This window comes from Zea mays, chromosome 9, assembly GCF_902167145.1.
Source record: "Zea mays cultivar B73 chromosome 9, Zm-B73-REFERENCE-NAM-5.0, whole genome shotgun sequence".
Classification (NCBI taxonomy): Eukaryota; Viridiplantae; Streptophyta; class Magnoliopsida; order Poales; family Poaceae; genus Zea; species Zea mays.
In genome coordinates this window covers 68754802-68780881 of record NC_050104.1, presented here as the reverse complement: position 1 = coordinate 68780881, position 26080 = coordinate 68754802, and the positions used below count along the sequence as shown (strand labels likewise).

Below are 26080 nucleotides of genomic sequence, written 5' to 3'. Positions count from 1 at the left end.
TCAACGTGAGGGGGAGTCACTTGATGAGAGCCTGAAACAAAATAAACCAAAATTCTCATAAATACACAACTGGCATTAAATCACATGTACACAAAGATATAGGAAAGCATGATAAACATAAAATGTGGCTTCCATATTTGTGCATGAACAATAGAAGCTGTTTTGGATTCAAGCCAAGTGAACAACTTGACTATATTGATCCAAAAAAACAGCTTGACTAATTCATTGGTGTATGGTCTAATGGAAAAAAGGGTTAAGAGTCATAACACGTACCTTTATTTGGCTTAGTGCTGATAGCTTCGAACCAGACACTTTTATGATTTTGGCTGTAGTTGTAGCCTACCAAACAAATAGCAAGCATCAGAGTAATTACCGAAGCTTTGTCATATATGTGCTATGCCCAACACCAATGCCAAAAATTGGGAGACCCTGCCAATGACAGAAACAAAGAAAAAGAAAAAAAATATTGGAACAAAGAAAGAAGAAAATTGCTAGAACTACGACATGCAACTTAACAATTGTGCTAGAAGGTTTGCTAATATTTTTTGAAAATAAAAACTAAGAGTCTCGAGGAACACACACAGACTATACTACTGTAGTATATAAATGGGAAGCTAATGACTATCTGATGTTGCTCACAGGTGAGAAATATCAAGGTGAACCCAAAGCTTAAAGGTGAGAAATTATCACATAAGATCCTACAGTTCTTTCTAACAAAATATTGACAGGTCAACTGCAGTTATCACAGATGCCAAGTGAAAACATACCTATGATCCTACAGACCATAATAACCAAACAATGTCCAGTCAACTGCAGTTATCACAGTTCAAGTAATTATGACGCCATATCATACTTTGAAACTACAGACCTTAATAACCCATGTTGTTGTTAGTAGGACATCATTCCGTGGAAGTTTGACAATCAATATAAGTTAACACTTTAACCTCTTCAGTGCGATCTTCATTCGGCATATTAACTTTCCTATTGAAAACTGAAAATCAAAGTACTCCGTATTAAGAATTTCAACAAGGAGATAGACGCATTAAGTCCAGAATATGGTAGCCTTAGAATACCAACAGTAAAAAGGCATGTCTAGTTCAAACACACAAATGACTGGCTCATAATCAATCCATATAGGGTAATGGTTCAACCAACAGATTTTATTATTGGAAGTAAACAGCTATACCTCCTTTGTGTATCCTGACAGGCCAATAAGTTGTGAATCACATATTAATCTGTATAAATCTACTGGGGCTATAGGCCTCTGCAGATGGACAGTGCAAACATTGATCAGAAAAAGAAAATGAATTTTGCTATATAAACAGACACAAATAGGCAGATTATTGAGAGTGGTATTGCTGCAATAATAAAATAAACAATCAAAATGAGAAATGATTAGGAGAAGACCAGAATCGTAGAACTTTAAGGGAACCTTCGTTAGCTTTCTGATTAACATATACAGTAATATCTGGAAGGATTAAATTCTAGACAGGATGACTCACCTCCAGCACACTATCAATTTCATTTTGAATCCTCCAATTCAAACATTCTACAATCTATAGAAATAAACATATTATTAATTAAATTCGTGGTCACTTCACCCACTGTTGAGAAACTTGTATGAAACGTTACCATTTTATGAGCCTTTGCTACATTCCACTCTCTAGCCTTAAGGAAACGCACCAGTGTTTCTTTGGGATAGCCCTGGTGCATATTCTGAAATAAACGAAGATATGCTCACATTGTTTCCCAAAATCCCTCAATAAGTTATAGTTTAAGTTGATGAACAAATAATCATGTATTACATATTTACATCTAACGACACTTAAGTGAAGGTAGCAATCAAACATTTTCAGAAATTTAATCATTCTATATAGTCAAGCTGCTAGTGTTTTGAGGCCGAAGACTGCCTCCAGGCTCCAGCCATATAAAGTGATAATTCAGATGAAGCTGCACGAGCCACCAGCAAATGATCTTTTGACAGCATCAGCTTCTTCTTTTCTATCTATTGGGAGCACAAATGGATTTCGATATTTTGATTAATTCAGATGAAGCTGCTGATAAACAGGAAGGCTATGGATCTGGGAAAGAAAAGGCAGGGAAGAAGTTATCGGAGGTAAAAGAATCTTCAGGTAAAAAGAAGTCAAACACAGGGAGTGGACACAAATCAGGTCCTCCAAATAAAATTATAAAAAATCTGGTAAAAAAAGTACCAACCAAGATTCACGAGGAAAAATAAAGCCCCAATGATAGTGCCAAGGTTAGAAAGCCGTGGCTGGTTTGACTTCGGAAGAAGTGTTGATGATATAACATATCAACTTCAGGAAGCGATTGCATCATCAACACAACAACTGTTGCAGAAAAAAAGATGATCCATTTCAACAGGATAAGATTAGGGTATGTAAACAAAAAAAGATGCACTGATATATTACCATCCGAAACACATCAATTGAGCATCCCATCCCAGCAAGCATTAATCCAACCTGTCGAAATTGAAAAAGCTTCATATACTAGTACAAGAAGGTAGGATGACATCTATTGTTGGTTTTTTTCTATTAAGGGTTATATTACTTTTCTCAGGTTATTTTTTCTCAGTAGAACCACTCGCAATGTACTACAGAGTACTACTTATAAACCGCGGTCCCTCCCTCCATGTCCATGATCATATACCAGTTCATAAGACTAATCCAAAGTAGAAACTCCAAACAGTTGGCACTATTTAAAAACTTGTGCTTTATCCTTCTATACCAGTTCATATTCTCTGACTCCGCACTGTTCTTGAGGATCCACTTCGAAACAGTGGCACAATCTACTGGACGATGAGCTTCCTCGGTGCACTGAAAAAAGAAGAAAATATATGGTTTGCTCACTGCTGATTATGTAAAAATGAACTAATCAGTTTCAACACTCACATTCCAACAAAACCCATATGAACAGTTGCAATTAACATCATAGCTGCCACTGCCCATGACGAATTCCGCTGCATATTCGCATCCAGGCGCAGGACACCATTTTGTCTGTTCCACACAGTCCAATTCAATTAATATGACTTCAAAACATGTCAAGTGTCAAACTCAATGTTGGCTAAATATGGTAATCGAATGCAGTATCATATCTACCACTCAACATCATCTTAAGACTTTGAATTGGCCTAGTCAAAGAATCTGATTGGTGTGAGTCAAAGAGAACACAGTGGTCAATCATTCAAAATGCATGGAAAATGTTGAGTTCCTTATTTTGAGAAAAGGGGAACATGGAAACGGCAGTTCTCACAATTATTTACTCCAAAAAAAATGAGCTCTACAGAATTGAGAAAATCTAGTTATCAACTGCATAACTTTTTTATTGTGCATGGTACTGTCTACTGTGGTCGGTGCCAACATCTATAAGAGTATGATTATATCAACTCACCTTTCTATTATCTTCAATGTAAGATCTGCGAAGATATCGCCCATACTTTTCCGTATCCTCAACATTAGCCAGTGAATTTATCATATCTTGTCCAACAGCAGCAGCACAGGACGGATCAGGACACCTCAGCATCAAGCATCCCGGACCATCACTTATAGCAGTGCTAATGTAACCTGTCAATACATTACTAAAATGTTACTCAGTGACATAGTAAAATTCAAAGGTAGATTCTTTAGAGCAAGTTGCTTCCACGAAAAATAGGAATCCAAGGTTCCTTTGTATGCAGATAAATATTTCAAGCCCCAATTGACAAACCTCGCCAACATGTACCATAGAAAGGATGACCACATGCAGCAGCACTCATCGATCCAAGAGGGCAACTTTCGAAACATATTCCACATGTTACCTGTTATGATATAAACAAATGTGTAAACACCGAGGATTTAAGCATTGAAGTATTCAGGAGTATTATGGTTCCAAATCAACGTTCAGTACTCAGTAGAAACCAGTGGCAATAAGCAAGTTAAAGGGCAGATGCACATGATGCATAACATGCACGAAACTCTGCTAATGCATGTGCATGTGCTTCACAAACCTCTAGCCACACAAGCATAGCAAACACTTTATTTCCCAACAACAGGAGTTGGTAGTTATGTATCCAGACATAGATTGTTGCTAATTTAATGATTGTCCACTAAAAATACGCATGGGTCAAATAATATGAGTGACTACAGGTCTACAAATGCAATACATGTGTCTGTATTTTATGCACTGTGGTACTAATGTACTATACAGATGGACTTTTTTCCATCATCCAATACCCATCCTACAAGTGGGGTGAGGATATTGAAAGAAACAAGTTTGAGGATGATAATATTGTATTCATCTCCAGCAGATCACCACAGCTTATAACTTATATACTAGGATTATAGATTCGAATTAGGAGTTGTGATTCTATCTCTAGTATTAAATCTCTAACTATAATTTGATATATCTATAACTGCAAAAATACGAGGAGAAAATAATTAACCAAGGTTTTAAAAAATTACAAAACTATTGGTAACGAGTGGTCCCTAGTACTTCCCATGAACATAACCAACACAAGAACACACACACAATACAAATACTACACAGGGAGTACATAGTACACCAATGTAATCTGTATTTCCCTTGTACTGACAAGCTCTATGGGGAGAGAGGGAGGGGCTGAGGGAGGGAGGGAGGGACTGAGCTATGAGCAAATAGCCCTGCACCACTAGCTGCAAAGATATGAGAGATCATGCAGGCATGGCATGGCATGCGCATACAAACAACTCAAGAAGTTATTCAATACCACAAAGGTCACCCAAAGACCGAAGTGGTTTAATTCACCAGATATCTAGCTACATGCAAGCTATTAAACTAAATGTGCACTTCTACATGATGCCTCAGTTCTATAGATGCATTAGCATGCACACTTGCAACAAGATTAAAATTAACAGCGGCAAGAATAACTATACTAATCAGAGAGAGCAAACATGCTTAGGCAACTGGAAGAACAAGTGAAACTAATGAAGCATGGGAATACTTCTCTGTCATTTGGCATTTCAATATGCTTCTCTGGTAAACCAACCACCTTCCGAACACGCTCTTCGTCAGCAAACCATTCATCATGCACCTTACTAACACTCCTGTAGGGTGAACATTAGAATCGAACACTGAAATTAACAACACGAAAAATGACAGATAAGCACCATGTGCCCTAAATCGATACACAAAGAAGCAATCAAGTACCACCTTTAGAAGCAATAATTGATTTTATACAAGTCGAGTGCACTACTGTTAACGGGCTACAACAGTATGACTTAAGTAAAACACAAACCCTAAGCTTACTTGCACAGCTCTAATTTTGATAGCCTATTGTCTAAAAATATTTAGCAAGGCAGCAGAAGAAGCAAACTACAAGAGTAAGATTACAATCTTCTTGCAGGTGAGGACTGTACCAGTTATAGTTGCGGAGAAGAACACATGCCTCGGTGAGATCTGGGTCCGCGGTGGCCAGCGCGCGCGCCGCGGCCTCGTGGCCGCCCCGCACGGCGTCGTGCAACGCCGTCTCCCCGCGCCAGTTCGTGGCCCGGGTCAGGGCGCGTAGGGAGCAAGCTGGTGAGGACGAGGTGGCGGCGAGGTGGAGCACGACGACCTTGTGTGCCCCCGCGCGTGCGGCGAGGTAGGATGAAATCGAAACAGCCAAGGAAGAACTGTGCAGAACCCAGTGCCGAGCCGTGGCGGCGGCGCGGCCTGCCGACGGTGGGGCAGAGGCGGCGCGGCCTGGCGCTGGTGACTGGTGAGAGAGAGAGAAGCGTGTGGGCGGGAATGAGACAGGTGAGAGAGTGAGAGCTGCGCGTGGGATTTAGATTTTAGGTTTTTAGGATTAAGCTCAACGGTGTACACATGCCCGACGAACTTAACTTAAGAACGTGGGTACCCACGTTCCTAACTCGTTAAGTTTGACGGTTTTAGCGAAGGCCCACGAACTTAACTTAAGAACGTCGGTACCCACGTTTTTAACATAACTCATGAACTTAACTCAAGTAAGAACGTCGGTACCCACGTTCTTACTTTTACCCACGAACATTTATCAGTTTCTTGTAGTGGTGATTTAGCAATTAAAACTGGGTCTTATGTTGACTTTATGAATCATGTGAGAAAGATAATCTAAATAAATAAATAATTCAACTTTATTCTAAATTATAACTTGATTAGAGATTATATTTTAGTCGGAATATAGTTATGGACAGATTAACTTTGATTAGCAATATTAATCTACTAAAAACAGGTTAAATAAATATCTAATGATAAAAGTACGTGATATGACATGATAGTGCTTGTCACTACCTATTGAATACTTATACGAACCTAACGCAACTTGAACGGACTAAAACACAGTTAAAACGCAAGAGATATGACTTTTCTAAGCTTTTGGGAATTATTTCTATACTAGAAATCATTTTCTAAGCTTATGTTATTAATTCTAGTGAAGAATGGATTGTGGGTATTGTTTTCAAGAAGCTCAGGGTTAATTTTGCGAAAACTAGGACTTACTCGTAATTTCTTATGATTAAGGTTGGACGATGGTTGAATCCCTAGAAACTCAAGGGCTCTTTTGCTATTATGCCGATCGAAGGGGTATTCTTCACATATGGGCCATTATATTTCAGCCAAGTAGAACTTCATTTTAACGAAACGGTATGCGATCATATCCACTAGATCTACGATGGCTTGGATCTAAATAAGTGAACGGTATTGCGGCTTCTAATATGGATCATCCAAAAACAGATCAACGGTCTGAGCTCATTTCAACTTCTCCCTTGCCCCACGAAGAACTCCAGGCATGACGGCGTAGAGCCCCACGCGGCGACGCCATTGCCAGAGTCCACGAATTCCCGATACCGCGCACAAATCTTTGCCATAGGGGTGCTACACGAAGGTAACGACAAGGCAAACATAAAGGCATGGTTCTTACAAGCGAATGGGTGATGACGAGTGCTGGACACACGCTCGTGTTTTCGCACCGGTGTTCCTAGCGATGGCGAGGAATTAACCACGGCTCGAGACCCCACCGCGCATGGCAGGACCACGAACACCTCCCACGCAATCAGTGGTCACCCAAGCCCACACGGTGACGGATGAGTGAAGTCGAGGCGAGTGGATGATTGAGGCGGCACGGCTCTCTCCTGATCTCCGGTGAGGTGAAGATGTTCTCTCTCTAGTCTGGTCATGGTAAAAGGAAGAGCATCGATGCCGCACATATACCGAGACCGCTAGGAGATCCCAACAGAAACACCGGTAATCTTGGATTCTGTTTTCTGTCAGCCATACTATCGTCGGCGAGAGGATGAACGAGCAGAGGATCGGGTCCAACACGCCAGTGACACAGAAACGCACGAGCGAGCTTGATGTAGGGCTGACTCGTGGGTCCTACATGTAAGGGACCCATAAAGAAACATAGAGGAGAGGAATGGAGTGGGCCAGCATGATGGGGCAAGGTGATGGGGTTTCCACCCAAGACTAGCCATGGGTGAGTTTTTTCCTTTTTCTTATTTTACCTTTTGTTTTCTTTTGCTTCCTTTTTTGTTTTCCTAATTCAATTTTGATTCTATTTTAAATTCAAACCTTAGTTTAAATGCACAATACAAAATCTACCATGAGATGCATAAACTAAATCTTTTTTGTTTATTTAATATTTATTCAAAGGAAACATGTCACACAAATAAAACTTCGATTAAAAAACTCTAGTTTTATTTCTCCAAGAACTACATGATACTTTAATACTATTTTAAGGTTTACAGCGACACATCCCTCTTCTCCCTCTGCACTGCTTGTCCAAAGCGTACTCCCTCACCACCACCACCACCCACTCTAGTACATCCATGTATCCTTCACTATAACCAACATCTTTGCCCCCTCCCACCACCATGACTCTCCATCTTCCTTGATGAGCTTCATGGGGTTGCCCACATTGCCCAAGGGCCATGGTTCCTCCTGGGTGACTTCAACCTTACTCGCTCCCTCGATGACCTAAACACCAGGGGCCTCATGCTCGACTCTGTAAATTCTTTAACGATGCTTTGGACGATCTCTATGTCCAAGAACATACACTCTGTTGGAGACTTGTTCTCAAATGCTATGAATTAAGAACAAGGCAACACAAAAAGAGGTTAATGGTTAATGTCCTTCGTCCTTTGAAGCATTATTTCCCTTAGGATATAACGATCTTCGAACGAAGGCTATGAAGGACGTACCTTCATCATTACAATACATGTTAATGAAAGACGAAGCATATGAAACATGAGAAGTAACATGAATAATCATATGACATTATCAATATATCTTTATTATATCATCATGAATAAATAACAACATCGAATTACATTTGTACCTTCGGCTTGACAGAAGGTGAAAAGTCCAAGCATAATGCACATGTGGGTACTGTTCACCTATTTATAGGCACGGGACGCAGCCCGGTCAAAATTACATTTATGTCCTTTACAACTAGTTACAATCATGACACAAATTATCATGGGCCGATCGGTCTTTTCCTCTTTAAGTCGGTGCAACCCTTCGTCTCAAGGCGTGTCGCTAAGCTCCCTGGATGGTAGCTTCGGCGTTACTTCTGTGCTGATCTTCCGAAGGTGTTTCTTCTTAGAGGACCTTCAGCGACGAAGCAGACCCCCAATAGTAGCCCCTTCGCGGTGCTAGATCGTTTTTCGTAACGAGCTTGATCCGTGAAAAAAATCTGCAAGGCTTCGGAATGCCGAAGGTCCGGAAAACACCTTCCCTGAGCTCGTTGCCGAGAAACGATTAAAATATTCTGAGCGCAAGGTGGCCCACCATGCGGCGGATACGCGCGATTTGGCGATTCACCTCCCACGCGCCAAGTGGTCCACCGTTCAGTGGGTGCGGGTAACCGTTCAACAGGTGCAGTCAACTTGACGATTCACCTTCACACCTGCAACACTATATAAACAGACGGGTAGGTGTGAAGTTACCACAACATTCATTACCATTGCACTGTTGTGCTGCTAAAAAATTTAACCATAGCTGAAGCTTTTTCACTGCATTCTCAAGCAAAGCATCATCTTGATTTAGCTTCGGCAATAGAAAGAGCTTCGTCAAAACTGTAGAAGTCATTATCTTCGTAAAATCACAAGAAATTCATCATCAGATGGCCAGAGTGCGCTCAACTGCAAGGGTAACCCGTGAAGGAGAGGAGGCCGAAGCCACCGAGACGGCTCCTATCTCCGAAGTGATGAGACAATCAGGACTAGTTGTGACAGAGGGAGCCATTGAAGAAGGTGCACCTGCTGCCGAAACTGAACAAGATGTTGAGGAAGAAATTGCTGATGAAGAAGAGGAGGATTATACCATCCTGATCCCGTCAAAACCCAGCCACTTGGACTTTGAAAAATCTACTATGTCAGAGGCTAATGTACCCATGATGATGAAGCTGGGCTATTTCGGAGAAGCTGAGAAGAAACTTATTTGTTTTGCCGGAGAAGAAACTACTCTAGAGCCCAAAAATGACGAAGTAGTGGTTTTCAAGAGTTTTTTCAGAGCGAGATTACGGTTTTCCCTGAACGAGATGATTGGGGAAGTTTTGGATAATTATGAGATCTATCTTCATTAGCTGACCCCTAACGCTATCGTTAGGCTTAGTGTCTTCATCTGGGCCCTTCGAAGCCAAGGAATGGACCCGAATGCTGAAGCTTTCTGCCGAGTGCATGAGCTGCATTACCAGACGAAGGCCAGAGAAGACGGGCTGTATGAAAACTTCGGCTGTTATAACTTCGCATATCGCAAGGATATGAAGGCCCCAGCGCTTAGCTATCCCACCAAATGGCCAACTGGTTGGAAAGGTGAATGGTTCTATATCAAGGCCGATGAGAAGAAGAGGGAGAAGTTGAAGACGCTAGTGATGAGTCCGCTGAGTTTAAGCTTTGGATTGACTAGGCCCCTGTGTAGCATGTCGTCGGGGTCACCATGCCAACAAGCTATAGCAGATTTCAGGGTGGTGGCTGAACAAATTAGTACTAAAGATCTGGTGCAAGAGTACTTGGCCAACAGGGTATCTCCAACATTGAGTGGTTGGAGTATGCCGAAGCTGAAAGGAACGAAGAAGGATGAACTTGTCTGATTGCCCTATCGGTTCAAGTTTGAGAAACAATTCAAAGAGCCCTGCCAAGAATGTCTAGAAACGATTGAGACTATGTGCAACGAAATTTTGGGCAATTACACTAAAAAAGAAGATCATCTGATGACTGCAGCCTTCGGCACCCGACCAAAACGAAGGTTGAATCGGGTGATGGATGCCTTGAACTTTGAATACCCTGACTATGAACGATTAAACAAGGGTGCCGAAGGGCAAAAGAGAAAAAGGATTGTTAGTGTTTTGAGCAGACAGGCTGCTAGGATGGTGAAAGCAGATGAAGAAGCTCTGAAAAGGAGAAAAACCAGCCCTGAGCCGAAGATAGCTGCTTCGAAGAAGAGAAAGGCTGCAGCTCTAGAGCCAAAAGCGGCTGAGATAGAAGACGAAACTCCTTCAACGCCTTCTACTGCTAAAGTAGAAGAAATTCTAAAGGTAATGACCGAATCCTTACCTATCAAGCTATTAAGTCCACTAGGGCCACAACTGACGAAGCTTTTACAGAAGAAGAGTGAACCTTTAGTAGCCAAGAAGGCGGCTGGGCCAAAAAGGCAGAGGATTGTTACATTTATGCAAGCTATCGAGGAAACACCACCGCCGGCTTCAGCGTCAAAAATGACACCAGCTGCTGAAGCCGCAACTGCCGAAACTGGCAACCTGGAGACTACATTATATGATATCGACAAAGTGCTCCAGGATTTGGCTGTGGAGGAGGCTGCTGCTTCTACGGAAGGAGTCCTGGCCAAAGTGCCTGAAAAAGGGAAGGAAGTTGCTAAAGATATTTCAGAAGAAAAAGGCTTCAATTTTCAAAATATAATTGGTCAAGAATTATCCAAGGCTGAAAAAGAGGGGCTACAGGAGTATGCTATATCCTGTGGCTACCAGCCAGGAGCGATGCTCTTCGGCAGAATTAACGAATAAAGCTTAGGATGTATTCGAGATCAAACTGGAGCAAAGATTATCAGCACTCTATCGAAGAGTTTTGGTTTTCCTAAGCATGAAGCCGACATCAGTCGCTACCGACGACAACATATCGTCGACAGTTTATTCTATTCTAATTTCAAGGTAAATTTTTTCCCTCAGCTTTTTATTATTTTATGATGAAGGTACGATGAGGGTGATTTCTGATGAAGGTTATTTTACACAGAGTATGCTGTTGAGCAAAGCCTTAAGAATGCAACAGGACCTCAAAGATAAAAAGAATGAGGTTATAATTGAAGGCTTGGAGAGCAAAATCAAAGATCATGAAGCTGCTCTTGAAAAGAAAGATTTTGTTCTTCAAACAATGGAGGGTTCATTGGCAGAGGCCCAAGCTGAAATTACCAGATTAAACAGTGAACTCCTCCTAAAGTCAGAAAGCTTCGAGTAAGAAAAGAAGAATTTTGATGTGAAGCTTGAAGCTGAAGTCGAAAAGAGTTCGAATTTACAAAAATCCTTGAAAGAGCTTCAGGATAAATGCCTAAACTTCGGCAGCCGGTGCGTGCAATGGCTGAAGCAGGTCTTCAACTCAGTGGGAGCCAGTTCTGAGAAATTTGAACCTTCGGTTGAAGACCTATCAAGCACCTTCGAACATATTGAAGGCGAAGTTGATGCGCTTGACGAAGTTATAGCTAGGCATGGTGACTTCTATGCCCTGCTAGCTTCTTGCGGCACAGTTGTTGCTTTTATGAAGGCTGGTTGCACGCACGGAAAAATCGTAAACAGACCAAACTTCAGCCTATCACCAGCGGACTTGACTGGAATCCCCAGCCTGGCCTGGAGCATTGGAAATAGATTTATAACGCAAATCTGGACTAAGGGTGGGCGATACTTAGCTGGTGACAAAGCTCGAAGTCATCTTAAACTGGTATTGAACTTGTACCTGTTGCTTACCTTCTCCTGAGATTTCTATTTACCTTATACCACTTTGTTATGTACAGGATGACAAAGCCGAAGACCAATGATCCGAAGCTTGACGGATACTTATGGAGCTGCTACAAAAAGCTCTAGAGAAATTTTGAATTATCTTTGCAAAAGATATTGTAACTTAGGAGTCAAACACTGTTCTGTAAATTTTTCCATATCTTGTAATATATTTTTACCTTTCCAGCTACGTATGAACTGCTTTGATGTGGACGAAACTTGTATTTTTTGAGCCGAAGGCGAAAAACACCTTCCCTTCTTTTCATACACAACGAAGCATAACTTTGCTTCTTTTATACTTATCGAAGCCTTGTCATCAGAACTGAAGCATCTATTTGTACTCTATGTTATGATGATGATGATCCTATGAATGTCTAAATGAATGTGTATGAAAGCAATGAATGATGTGATGTAACGTGCAAATGAATGTCCAAACACACGCTTACGACGCCACACCCAGACTCTGCATCCCCTTAGGAACAACTTTGGAGTCTTCTTCACCGTTTATTTTTCGGTGTAAGTTCTGCATCCCCTTAGGAACAACTTTGGAACTTCTTCGCCTTCTATTTCGGCGATATAAGTTCTGCATCCCCTTAGGAACGACTTTTGAACTTCTTCGCCTTATATTTCAGCAGTATTTGGCTTTGCATTCCCTTAGGAACGACTTTTGAGCAGAAAACTTACGCTGCGCTCCCTAAGGAACGACTTTTTGTAGCTTCGTCGTGCTCTGCGTCCCCTTAGGGACGACTTTTGAGCTTCTCACTGCTTCTTTTTTTTCCTTTTTTCTGCACTCGATGGTGCATGCTCAGATTTTACATTTTACATTCTTTTTGGGGGATTTGCTCTCGTGGAGCTAAATAAGAAAGAAAAAATTACAAGCTATGGCCCCATTAAAAACCTTCTCCCCTTCGGAAAGGAAAATGGTGTCATAGGAAAAAAATGAAAAAAGATTACATCAAATTACACATAATATTGTCGAAGCTCATCCGCATTCCAAGATCTAGGAATGTCGTTGCCGTCCATATCCTTCAATCTGTAAGAACCGGGCCTCGACGGAGATACCACCAAAAAAGGTCCTTCTCACTTCAGCTGCAATTTGCCTACTGTGTCCGGATTAGCCACTGTTCGAAGCACCAAATGCCCTGGCTTAATATTTTTCAACCAAACTTTTCTGTCACGCCATTTTATTGTTTTGGTTTGGTATTTATTGATATTCTCCACAGCCTGAAGTATGGTCCCTTCTATAGTATCTTTTGCTACGTGATAATCAGCTTCGTCTTCTGCCGAAGCTGCTGTTCTTATTGACCCTGCTTTAGCTTCTTTTGGGGTTATGGCTTCGTCACCAAATACTAATTTGAACGGTGTAAAACCTGTTGATCTTGATATAGTTGTATTGTGGCTCCACACCACTTTAATCAACTCATCTGGCCACTTTCCTCTGGGCTGATTGAAGATTAGCTTCATTATCCTCGTCATTATAATGACATTTGCTCTTTCGACCAGCCCGTTTGACTCCGGGTGCCTAACTGATGCAAAATAAATCTTCGTGCCAATCTGATCACAGAAATCCTTGAAAGTTTTGGCATCAAACTGTGTTCCATTGTCCACAGTTATAGCCTTCGGCACGCCGAAGCGACAAACAATATTTTGCCAGAAGAATTTCTAGACTGTAACCGAAGTTATTGTAGCCAAAGGCTTCGCTTCAATCCACTTAGAAAAATATTCTACATCTAACACAACATATCTCAAATTGCCTTGCGCTGGTGGAAGTGGGCCTAACAAATCCAGGCCCCATCTTTGCAACGACCAGGTGGGCTGTATTAGCTGAGTGAGAGACGAAGGTTGGTTCTGGTCTCTTGCACATTTTTGACAATTTTCACATTTTTGAACTAGCTCTGCTGCATCCGAAGCTGACTTCGGCCAGTAAAATCCTTGCCTAAACACTTTTCCCAGCAAGGGCCTAGACCCAATATGAGATACACACAGACCTGCATGTATTTCCTTCATTAATTCAATACCTTCAGTTTTTGATAAACACTTGAGAAGTGGAGAACAGACTCTATGTTTATATAATTCCCCTTCTATTATCGCATACAGTCTTGTCCTTGCTTCCATTCTCTTATTATAAGCTTCGTCATCTGAAAGACAATTTCCTTGGAGGAAAGATATAATCTCAGTCCTCCAATCTTCACTATGTACTGGAGAAATAGCAAGCACTCCTCTCTCCATGAGTTCAACCGAAGGTGCCTTTATTGTTTCAAAAAATACTTCCGAAGGTAGATGGAGCCCCTGAGCCGCTGATTTGGCTAGCAGATCTGCATGCTCATTTTCACCTCTTGGAATACTCTTGACAGAAAAACCTTCGAAAGAAGCCTCCAACCTTCGAACTATATCTAGATATTTTTCAAGTTTCGTGTCTCTTGCCTTGCTACTTTTGTCTACATGGCCAGCGATGACTTGAGAATCAGTTTTCAGGATGGCCCTTCTTATTCCCATTGCCCTTAACTTCCGAAGCCCCAACAAAAGTGCTTCGTATTCAGCAATATTATTTGTACAACTAAAGTCAAGCTTAGCTGCATAACATGTTTTGACTTTCGAAGGTGCTACTAGGACATTAGTCGCTCCTGCACCAAAGGTTCCCCAAGAACCATCGCAAAACACTGTTCAAGCTTCGGCGTCTCTGTTTATTTCTTCTTCCTGAGCCCCTGGCGTCCAGTCATCGATGAAGTCTGCTAACGCCTGGGACTGAATTGAGGATCTATGCACATAGTCAATGGTGAATTCGTTAAGCTCCGTAGCCCATTTTCCAATCCTTCCAGTAGCTTCTTTGTTCCTTATTATGTCCTTCAGAGGCTGTGACGAAGGAGCAATTATGTGATATGCTTGAAAATAATGCCGAAGCTTTCTGGAGGCCATTAACACAGCATACAACACCTTCTCCAATTCTGTATAATTTTTCTTTGAAAAACTTAAAACTTCGGAGACAAAGTACACTGGAGCTTGCTTTTTGACTTGGCCATCTAACTTCTCTTGTACAAGCGCCACACTCACTGCAGAGTGCGAAGCTGCCACATATAAGAGCAATGGAGCCCCTAGCGAAGGTGGAGTTAGTGTTGTTAAATCCATCATGTATTGCTTCAACTCTTCGAAGGCTTTTTGCTGAGCCGGGCCCCATTGAAAAACTTCGGCTGACTTCATTATTTCAAAGAATGGTAGATTTCTTTATGCTGATCTGGATATGAATCTATTTAATGATGCTAATCTTCCTGCTAGTCGTTGAGCCCCTTTCTTTGTGTTTGGCGGCTCCATCTGAAGGATAGCTTCAATCTTGCTTGGGTTGGCTTCAATTCCCTTCGTTGATACTAGACATCCAAGGAACTTGCCCTTCTTCACCCCAAAGACACACTTTTCTGGATTTAACTTTAGACCAGTTTGCCTGAAATTGGCAAATGTCTCTTGCAAATTAGCAATGTGATTTTCTTGCTTCATGCTTTTGACTATGATATCATCAACATAGGTCAGCACATTCCTGCCTATTTGAGAATGAAGGACCCTTGCTGTCATTCTGCTGAAGCTTCCTCCAGCATTTTTAAGCCCCTCAGGCATTCGAAGATAGCAATATGTGCCACTGGGGGTTATGAAGCTAGTCTTCGGCTCATCTTCCTTCTTCATCCAAATTTGTGGTAGCCTGAGTAACAGTCCAGTAGACTCATGAGCTCTAAAGAAGCTGCTGCATCTACTAGAGTGTCTATTCTTGGCATTGGGAACTCGTCCTTTGGACAAGCCTTGTTAAGATCTGTAAAATCAATGCACATTCTCCATTTACCGTTGGTCTTCTTCACCATAACTGTGTTGGCTAGCCACTCTGGGTATTTCACCTCTCTGATAACACCAGCACTAAGAAGTCTCTTCACTTCGTTCCGAGCACCTTCAGCTTTGTCGTCAGACATTTTCCGAAGCCTTTGTTTTCTTGGCCTGAAGGATGGATCCACATTGAGTGAATGTTCAATGACATCTCTGTTGACACCACAGAGATCATTGGCTGACCAAGCAAAGACATCGTTGTTGTTGAATAAGAATCTAAGTAAAGTCTTCTCTTGCTCTTCAGATAGCTGAGACCCCAGTAGTACCCTTTGTTCTGCTATGTCTTCACATAGGAGCATAGGCTTCGGCTGATCCGCCAAAGCAGCCTTCTCTCTTTTGTATTTATACTGTTCACAGGCTTCGGCTCCATCTATATTATGGATTGCCTTTGAATCTATCTAGTTTCCTTCGGCCTTTCTGGAAGCTTCTTGACTCCCATGAACAACAATGGGCCCTTGTTCCGAAGGTATCTTCATGCATAAGTATGATGGATGAAGTATCGCTTCAAAAGCATTAAGTGTTCCTCGACCAATGATTGCATTATAAGGGTATTCCATGTCAACAATGTCAAAGACAACCTGTTCACTCCTTGTATTGTGGATGAAGCCAAAAGTTACTGGCATTGTGATTTTGCCGAGTGCTACAATCTGCCTTCCTCCGAAGCCAGAAAGAGGGTGTGTAGCATCATGAATCTTATCTTCTGGCTCTTGCATCTGTCTGAAGGCTTTAGCAAATATGATATCAGCTGCACTGCCTGTATCAACCAGAACATTATGGACCAGAAATCCCTTGATAACACAAGATATGACCATAGCATCATTGTGAGGGTAATCTTTGAGCTGAAGGTCTTCCTGGGAGAAGGTGATTGGGATGTGGGACCATTTTGACTTGATGAAGGGTCCCTGCACCCCAACATGTTGTACCCTTCTCTGTGCTTCCTTCTTCTGCTTCTTGTTAGCCGGCTCTGAACTTGAGCCGCCTGTTATCAGGAGCACCAGCTTCGTAGCTGAAGGTGCTTCGGCATGGTTGTTGAATGAAGCCATCAGCTCAAAAGTGGAAGTGAGTTCACCGGAGGTGGGCTCCAATGTTGGAGACTTGTTCTCAAATGCTATGAATTAAGAACAAGGCAACACAAAAAGAGGTTATGGTTAATGTCCTTTGTCCTTTGAAGCATTATTTCCCTTAGGATATAACGATCTTTGGACGAAGGCTATGAAGGACGTACCTTCATCATTACAATACATGTTAATGAAAGACGAAGCATATGAAACATGAGAAGTAACATGAATAATCATATGACATTATCAATATATCTTTATTATATCATCATGAATAAATAACAACATCGAATTACATGTGTACCTTCGGCTTGACCGAAGGTGAAAAGTCCAAGCGTAATGCACAAGTGAGTACCAGTCAGCGTGAACAGTATGGGGGTACTGTTCACCTATTTATAGGCATAGGACGCAGCCCGGTCAAAATTACATTTATGTCCTTTACAACTAATTACAATCATGACACAAATTATCATGGGTCGATCGGTCTTTTCCTCTTTAAGTCGGTGCAACACTTCGTCTCAAGGCGTGTCGCTATGCCGAAGCTCCCTGGATGGTAGCTTCAGCGTTACTTCTGTGATGATCTTCCGAAGGTGTTTCTTCTTAGAGGACCTTTGGCAACAAAGCAGACCCCCAACACACTCCATGCTTGCTCCTACACTTGGTCCAACAGTTGGGCAACCCTAGTCTTCACGCATTTGGATTGGGCTTTCATCAATCTTGTCTTTATGACACCTTCCCCACCACATATCTTTCTACACTACCCAGGCCAAACTCAGACCACAAACCCCTCCTTATCACTATCTCCACAAACATCCCAAAAACAACTACCTTCCACTTCAAAAATTCATGGCTCCACATCCCATCCTTGCTCCCCACCGTTCTCCATAACTGGCGAACCTACCCTACCCTTTCTAATGTCGCTAGCTGCCTTGCCGCAATCCTAAAACACGTCTGCTGCCTCTCCAAACTCTAGGATAGACAACATTGGATGCACCCTCTATTGACTACTAAATGCAAATTCATCATCCTACTCCTTGACTGCTTTGTTGAACATTATCCCCTGTGTGGCTAAAAGTCATGATAGAGATCTCTGTAGTGGCAACATTATCGAGTGTTTGAGAGAGTAAGCCACATATTGGAAACAAAGAAGCAAACAACACACTGTGAAAGAATGTGACTCAAAGACGTTGTACCACCATGCCTTTTCGAGTTTCGAGAAATGTTGTAATCTATCAATTTTATCCAGGTTAGTGATTGTACTTGTCTGACCATAGTCTGAAAACGGAGGCAATCACTAGCCATTTTGGACACTTTATGATGCTCGATGATGACCTTTCCTTGGGGTTCTATGGTGGAACTGTCCAGGTTATTCTAGCTTAAGTGCACAAGTCCTGCCTTAGAGGTAACAACACACTTAAATCAAAATAAACGGTCAGTCCGTTAGATCCAGTTTGATAGAACCCTTTACACCAAATTGAATACCACTTGCTCACTCAAAGGTGAGGCACAAAGAAATACAATAATGAATAATGCCACAAATTAAGGAGTACCAATTATTAATACATCATCAGAGTTTTTGAAAAAGTAAACCATAGTTTTTCTCATGCAGCGGAAATAACTAGCGAAGATAACTGCATAGCATGGTGAAGCCTAGCCAAGCTACTCCTCCTGGTCCTCTCCCGCAGAGGTTGCATCCCGCTCGACCATTCAGCCCGGTGGCAGGGTGTAAGCCCAAGTCACACCCTCAACCATTTCTTGCAAGATACCAAAAAATTTTGGTGCCATAAGGAAGGCTGAGTATACTAATACTCAACTAGACTTACCATATCATGAAGTTGTTTGGATGAGGGGTTTGATTTGCTAACAGTACTAGCTGATTCTAAGTCAAATTTTAGCTTTTCATGTTCTAGAATAATACCTTAGACTAGATGAGCATCCAACTAACCACACATGCTAGCAATCATTAAGTCAATCAACATCTTTTTGTGGGTAACCTCATTTCCACTTATTACTCAATGCAGTATAATGGATCAAGCAGTCTCATTAGCTGCGAGAAGTAGATGATTCAAATCGAGTTTTAACCTTGCAAGGTAAACCTAAACAACATGATGTGTCAGGGCACTCTGTCCCCACACACATCAACCGTCCCCATCGATCCCCCATTTGCGGCTAGGGCCCACTGCCTTGGATGCAATGCCCCATTGCCTTGACCTCCACGCGTGTAGTGACTTCCCTTGCACCCACCATCGCTAGCATGGAAGACTAAGTCTTAGGACAGGTGAGGAGAGAAGCCCGCACCCAGCTTCACTCAGAGAGAAAAAAATTACAGTAGCTTCCATCTGGTTATTATTGGTTTCCCTATGAATTTGAGGTCAAAAGTAATCAAGGTATGATCTGCACAATAATGAAAAATCCTAGTGCAGAGGGGGCACTTAACACTACATCACCTAGGTAAGAGTGGCTACTGTCACATTTGCTATTTTTCCATGTATCTAGGTAAGATATTAGAGACCTTCACAAAATTTCACAGGATGGCTCTTAATGGTATTTCATCTATGATTTTCTAAATTTGTTTGGCTAAAAGAGCACCTATAACTAACTTGCTCTTTGAAAAGTGACTAACAACAAATTTGACATTTTTCCTACATTCTTCTTAGCACAAGAGCAATCAATCCTAATGTTGAGGTCTTAGCTTAGTAAGGATGAATTTCTTGGGTTTTCTAAAGTTATCCCTATTTTGAAAAAATATAAAGATTCTACTTATTTTCTCTCTGGACCGGGGTGATTTCGATTTTTACTATTATTGGGGGCCTTCCTCTTCCTAAGGTCCTCAAAAACATGACAAACCATCTGCTTTCAGCATAACATGGGTTATTACAGGGAGCTTCGGCTTGAGGATGGAAGTTTTCTCCTAGAGAATAGTGTACAAGATGAAGATATAGCCCGAAGATGATAAGAATGAACGCTGAAGAAATAGTCGAAGAGTAACATCTTCGTCTTAAGACGATGATGAAGATCAAACATGATGCTAGCTTGAAGAGAAAAAGACTAGCCAATCCCTAATGATTTATGTTATAGTTGTGAATAAATGTTGAGGACACAAATGTACTTTTACTCGGGCTGCGTTCTCTGCCTATAAAAAGATGAACAGTAGCACCATACTGTTCACGCTGAATTGTAATCGTTTCGCATCAGCACCTTCGAACAAGCCGAAGGTATCAATGTAATACAAATTCTGTTAATGTCCATATGCGTATTATGAAATATATATGTGTATGTGCCAATAGATTACATTCATTGTCTTTACGTATCCCAATTCTTATGAATCATGAAGGCATGTCCTTCATGACCTTCGTGTGAAGATTATTATATCCGAGAGAAGATAATACATCAAAGAAAGAAGGTCCTTGACCTTTAACAATTGTGTTGCCTTGTTCTTGATTCACAGCATTTGAGAACAAGTGATCAAAATTGGCGCCCACCTCCGGTGAACATAAACGACCACCTTCGGCAAGCATTCACCTTCGTCATGCCGCTAAAGAAGGCAACAACACCAGGGGCTGCTCTGCAGCCACTAGACACCAACCAAGAGACTCTCTCTCTCTCTCTCTGAGAGAAGCCCAGACCCAGAAAAGGAAGGCTACCAGCCCAACACCACAAGAGGAGGAGTTAGACCAAGAAATTAGAGACCTGGAAGCCATACATAACCAAGTGCAGAGGAAGAGAGAGAAGATGCTTCGGCGAGCTGACCTTCAGAGGAAGATTGATAAAGCTGCTGAAGAAATGCGTCACATCACCCAAGATGACCAAGGACGAAGGCCTCGACAGAGAGAGCGTTGTCAAGAAAGTCCAATCAATGATGATGAATGGTATGATGACTTTCATCATGGTAACTTTGCTTTTGATGATGCTTCTCCTCTAGCAGCAGAATTGCAAGCTACCCCATGGCCACAATATTAGAAGCCACCGCAGCTTCCCATGTACGATGGGCATTTGTATCCGAAGAAGTTTCTCATGAGTTACGAAGCAACCATATCCTCATATGGGGGCAACACGGCTGTCATGGCGAAATCTTTCGTCATGGCAATCAGGAGTGTAGCTTAGACATGGTATTCTTCCCTTCGCTCGGGAACGATCATGTCATGGCAAAAGCTGAAGGACATGCTGGTAACTAGCTTTCAGGGTTTCCAGACGAAGCCAGTAACTGCCCAAGCCTTATTCCAGTGTACACAAGACCACGAAGAGTACTTGCAGGCATATGTCCGAAGATTTCTGCGACTTAGGGCCCAAGCACCAACAGTGCCAAATGAGATTGTCATCGAAGCTATGATCAAGGGGCTCCGACTAGGACTGACAACGCAGTATTTTGCTAGGAAGCCACTGCAAACTCTGGAAAAGCTCCTCCAGAAGATGGATGAGTACGACTTTCAGTAGAGAAGGGAGGAGGCCTACAGGTATTCTGAGATGACTAGGGGCTTCGGAGGAAGTCTCCACCCTAGGCATGTCAGAACAATCCATAATCTCAGCTCAAATGATGACAGGGCAAACCATACTCAAGGCAACCAACAAAGCTCCCAACCTTCAGGAATGCAACAAAGCTCTTACAGACCATCAGCTCCAACGGACAGAGGAGGAAGAAGCTTCAGAGGAAGATTCAGCTCCCAACCTAGGTGGTTGTTCTGTCTATTCTGTGGGAGGATAAGGGACATACAACAAGGACGTGTAAAATCATGATCCAAAAGCAAAAGAAGATAGCTGAAGCCGAAGCACGGCAGAATCAGCCAAACCATGTCCTGCACACTACTTCATGATCTTTGCCATATATCCCTGAGTATGTGGCCAACCAGCAACCCACAGCATCAGTTGCTTCGGCAAGTCATTCTCAAGCTGCATGGGTTCAACTACCACACCACCACCTATGGCACCAACCTTGATTCACAATCAGCAGCTAGAAGGGCATCGTCAAGAACAACAACAATGCAACACACGAGAGGAGTCTGAAGCTCACACAATCAACAGCACTGTGCCCGAATCTGGACATACTTACTAAAGCAATACAAGGGCTCGACCAGGAAGCTTTCAAGTTCAATGTATTTTTACTTTTCTGTCCTGATATTTCCCCTCTAAAGACAATATAAGAAGGTTCAAACTTTGGCATGTTGTAATAAACTTGTGGTTACACCATCGAGTGTAATAAGAAGAGTGACGAAGCTCCAAAGTCGTTCCGAAGGGAATGCAGAGCTGAAATACCACATAAGTAAAAGGTGAAGAAACTCCAAAGTCGTTCCTAAGGGGATGCAGAACTTAGCTCCAAAGTCATTCCTAAGGGAATGCAGAGCTGAAATACCACCTAAGTAAAAGGTGAAGAAGCTCGAAAGTCGTTCTTAAGGGGATGTAGGGCTTAGCTCCAAAGTTGTATCTAAGGGAATGCAGAGCTGAAATACCACCTAAGTAAAAGGTGGAGACTCCAAAGTCATTCCTAAGGGGATGTAGAGTCTTATTTGCGCATCAATGTCATTTGCATCATATCATCACATCATAATGTATAACATCTCATCATACATCATCCTGCATCAACAGAAACAATGCAAAAAGAACAAAAAAATTGCTCCTTCAGACATACTGCTTAACCCATGAGGTTACGCCTCTTTCTGCAAAAGAGCCATATAAAAAATACAAGATACATGCTTTTGACAGGTGTTGTCATATGAAGGTTATATCTTCGGGAACGATATTCTTATGAAACGTTCAGGGAAAAACCTTCAGATTTACTTCAACAAAAGAAGAGGGATTTCTTTCTTCGTGAAGCGTGAAAAGAAGGAAAGATGTTTTTTCGCCAGCGGCTCAAAACGGTATGTACGAAGGTTTCACGCATCACAAAGAAATATATTACATCAATGCATATGCAAATATATGACAATTGTTTTTTTACAAAAAACGAAAACTACGTACAAGGACCCTAAACTCTCAAATGTAAACTTTAGTCTTCTTTTAAGACTTTATCGGCGACTTCGTTCAACATTCTGTTGACAGCTTCGTCAACGGCCTCGTTAGCAATTCTAATTATGTCGAGCGCCCCCTTTAGAGATGGATCAGCTTCAGGATCGTATGGCTATGGAGGGGGGAGAAAGCTCAACAACATCAACATACAAGTAGCTGTTAGTACTGAAGCTACAATAATTTACGAAGCTAAGCTATAATGGATATACCTATAAGCCTAGCGCGTTCAGCAGTTACTTCATCTCTCTTAGCCTCTTCTAAGGCGTCGTGAGACTTTCTCATTTCTTCTAATAGCTTCATCAGCTATCTCTCGGCCACCCTTCAGCCATACTTCGGAATAGAAGTTTCCGCTTAATGAAGTAGCGTCGACCGAAGGGTTTTTAATGTCATGAGCTGAAAGCGATAATCCTGGCTGAACCACAGCCTTAACATGTTTGCAGCCGACCTTTTCCAGGACCGACACGGCCCCTCGGACACCGGCGAAGGCACATAAATCTCCTTTGTCGCTGAGAATTTCTTCAAAAGCTTCCGTTTCGCCGTTAATCCAGCGGATAACCCCATCAGGATTACCGCAGATGAAATTCTGCTCTGTGGAAAATGCGCCAACTTTAGAAAAGCTATTCTTCAAATTCTTGGCGCATTCTATAGCAATATTATAGCACTCTTCCTTAGCTTGACGAAGCTTTTCCACATTTTCTGTACCCTCGCGCGTTCAATATTAGATATTTCACATTTTGTTAGCTCTACATTAAAATTTTCAGTTGCTTTGGCAAGTTTCTTTTCTAATTCTTGCACTTCAGCTTTGTGCACTTCTACTTGAGCGGACAGTTTAGCTTCACTAGATTTCAGCCTTTCAACCAAATATAGTAAAATCTTATCCTTTGCAAGAGCTTCGTTTCTCAAAGTTATAACCTCCAATCGGAGGTTTCCATGTGCTATCTGGCAGCTTTCGTCATCTGCATCTTTTTTAGCCTTTAGAGTCTTACTAAGGATTAGACCCTGCCAAACAGAAGAACGAACTAACAATAATAGTAAGAATTACCAAAAATAGTTCACTATAACGAAAAATACCAAATACGAAGCTGAAATGTGCAAACCTTCAAGCTATTGTAAGCGAGGATGTCCGCAAGCTGATCCCTCATAATAGCGGACAAACCAAGATCAAGCTTTGGAAACCCCATGTTGTTCATCATCTCGCGGCAAATATTAACCTCCTTACTATCGGGCAGATAATAGAGGAAGTCGTCTTCGTCATTTCCTCCATATACCAAGGACCCTCGGGGGTATTTCAAGTCCTTGGCATAGTGTTGCAGTTTGGCTATTTGTTCTAATGATAACTGTTTTCTCGAAGTGTGTCGAACAATGTATTCCAAATCACCATGGAGAGGTGCTTCAGGAGCAGGAGATGTTGATTTTTCAGGAAGACTTTCTTCCATCAGTCTTATTGGCGCAACTTTTGAAGGTCCGACCTCGGCGAGAGTAGTAGTCACGCTTGTAGCAGTCACTTCTTTTGCATCTTCAGATTTTTTGCCAGATACTTCAGCAGAAGCGGCAGTTGGCACTATCATGGATTCTAGAACAACATTTAAAATGCTAGCCATTCTTCTCTTCCTTGGAGTCGCTGTTGTAGTAGTTGATAGCTTCGATAGCCCTGTTACAGCTGGAGGGCTCAGCACCTGTGGCTGTTCTGCTGTCTTTTCTTATTCAGGCTCTTTTATTGGATTTACACTAGCTTTGGTTGACATGGCAGGAGCTGATTTCGTACCTGAGGGGACAGCCTCGGCACTTTTAATAAGCTTCGATACCTCGACCGTCCCAATAGGCTTCGGCCTACGTGTCAGGACCTTGGCCTTCTTCGGCTTCGGCGCACCAGCAGAGGTTAAAGTAGCAACTTTCCTGTTTCCTCCTTGCCTTCGGGCACGAAAACTATAATCAGGATAAACAAACCCAATTACATAAAAAACCCTATTTAGTCTCCTTTTCCCTCGAGCGCCGAAGGCAACAGTCATGGCCCCGTCCTCTGCCTTCGAATAGGCTCCAAGTAGCTCATCACTGGTTGCCTCTATAGCGTCTAGCCAATCGTCATTTGGCTCGTCAAATTGCCTTCTATACCGGAAGGTGTATCTAAGATAAACCAAGCCACCTTGACTAGAGCCAGCGGCAGTTTCCTTCGGCATTTCCCATTCATTTGCAAGAGGCCAGACTTTGAAAGCAATGTGTTCTTGAACTAAATCTCTGGTACCGATGTAAGTACATACTGTGTTGAAAGCCATTAGGAACGCTTGCACTTCATTCCCAATTGCGATTGATGGTCTTCTAATGCCGAAGAGCGACCATATGGAACGTTGAATGATGCCCTCGCATCCTCCCTCTGATTCAGATCATTCTTTACGTAGAACCATTACTTCATCTAAGAGCCCGGCCATTTCTTCTGAAATGTTGGCACAGGATAATTTGCCTCAGGGCGGGGCACGAAGCTGTAACATCCGAAGTTGTTATGGTATTGTTCCTTTCCGGTTGCCTTCGTCTGGTATGATAACTCATGAATATTGCAGAAACACCTAGCATCCAGCTCTAGCCCTTTACTCCTCATAGCCCATATAAAAACCCCCACTTTGATAAAGGCTTTGGGGGTAAGTTGATGAAGGTATATTGAATGTCTTCAGAACTTCAACTAACATCTTGTGTAGTGGGAAGCGAAGCCCAGCTTTCATGAAGCTTTTAAAGACCACCACCTCATCAGCTTCAGGAAGGGGAACAGTGCTTTCCCCCGGCCCTCAATATAGAAATATCATGAAAATATTTGCCCTTCACCACTTCGATTTGCCCTTGCTTAACAGTTGACTTCCCAAAAACAACATGGCTCGGCCTCCACGGCCGATCTTCAGCATCTTCATTTCCACTTTCCACATCAAAACTGTCACTATCGCTGGAATCACCAGACAACCGAGCTAGCATCTCATTGGTAATCTTTTCTGTGTTGGTCTTTTCCATTGCTTCGTAAAACCCAGCCATTGTGGGGTATGTAATCTTCTTGTCCTCAGCCATTTGGATGATGGTTACGGCAAATGCCAAAACTCAAAAATCAATCGAGCCCGCAAAGAGAAGAAGGCTAAGATAGCAATCACAACGCAAACAACTAAATGGCATGAAAAATATTCGT

The 26080-nt window shown here is 42.2% G+C and overlaps 1 pseudogene; it reads right to left on the bottom strand.

The window, feature by feature from the left end:
• Window positions 1-24110, bottom strand: LOC103640002 (uncharacterized; annotated as a pseudogene).
• Window positions 24111-26080: the final 1970 nt, after the last annotated feature.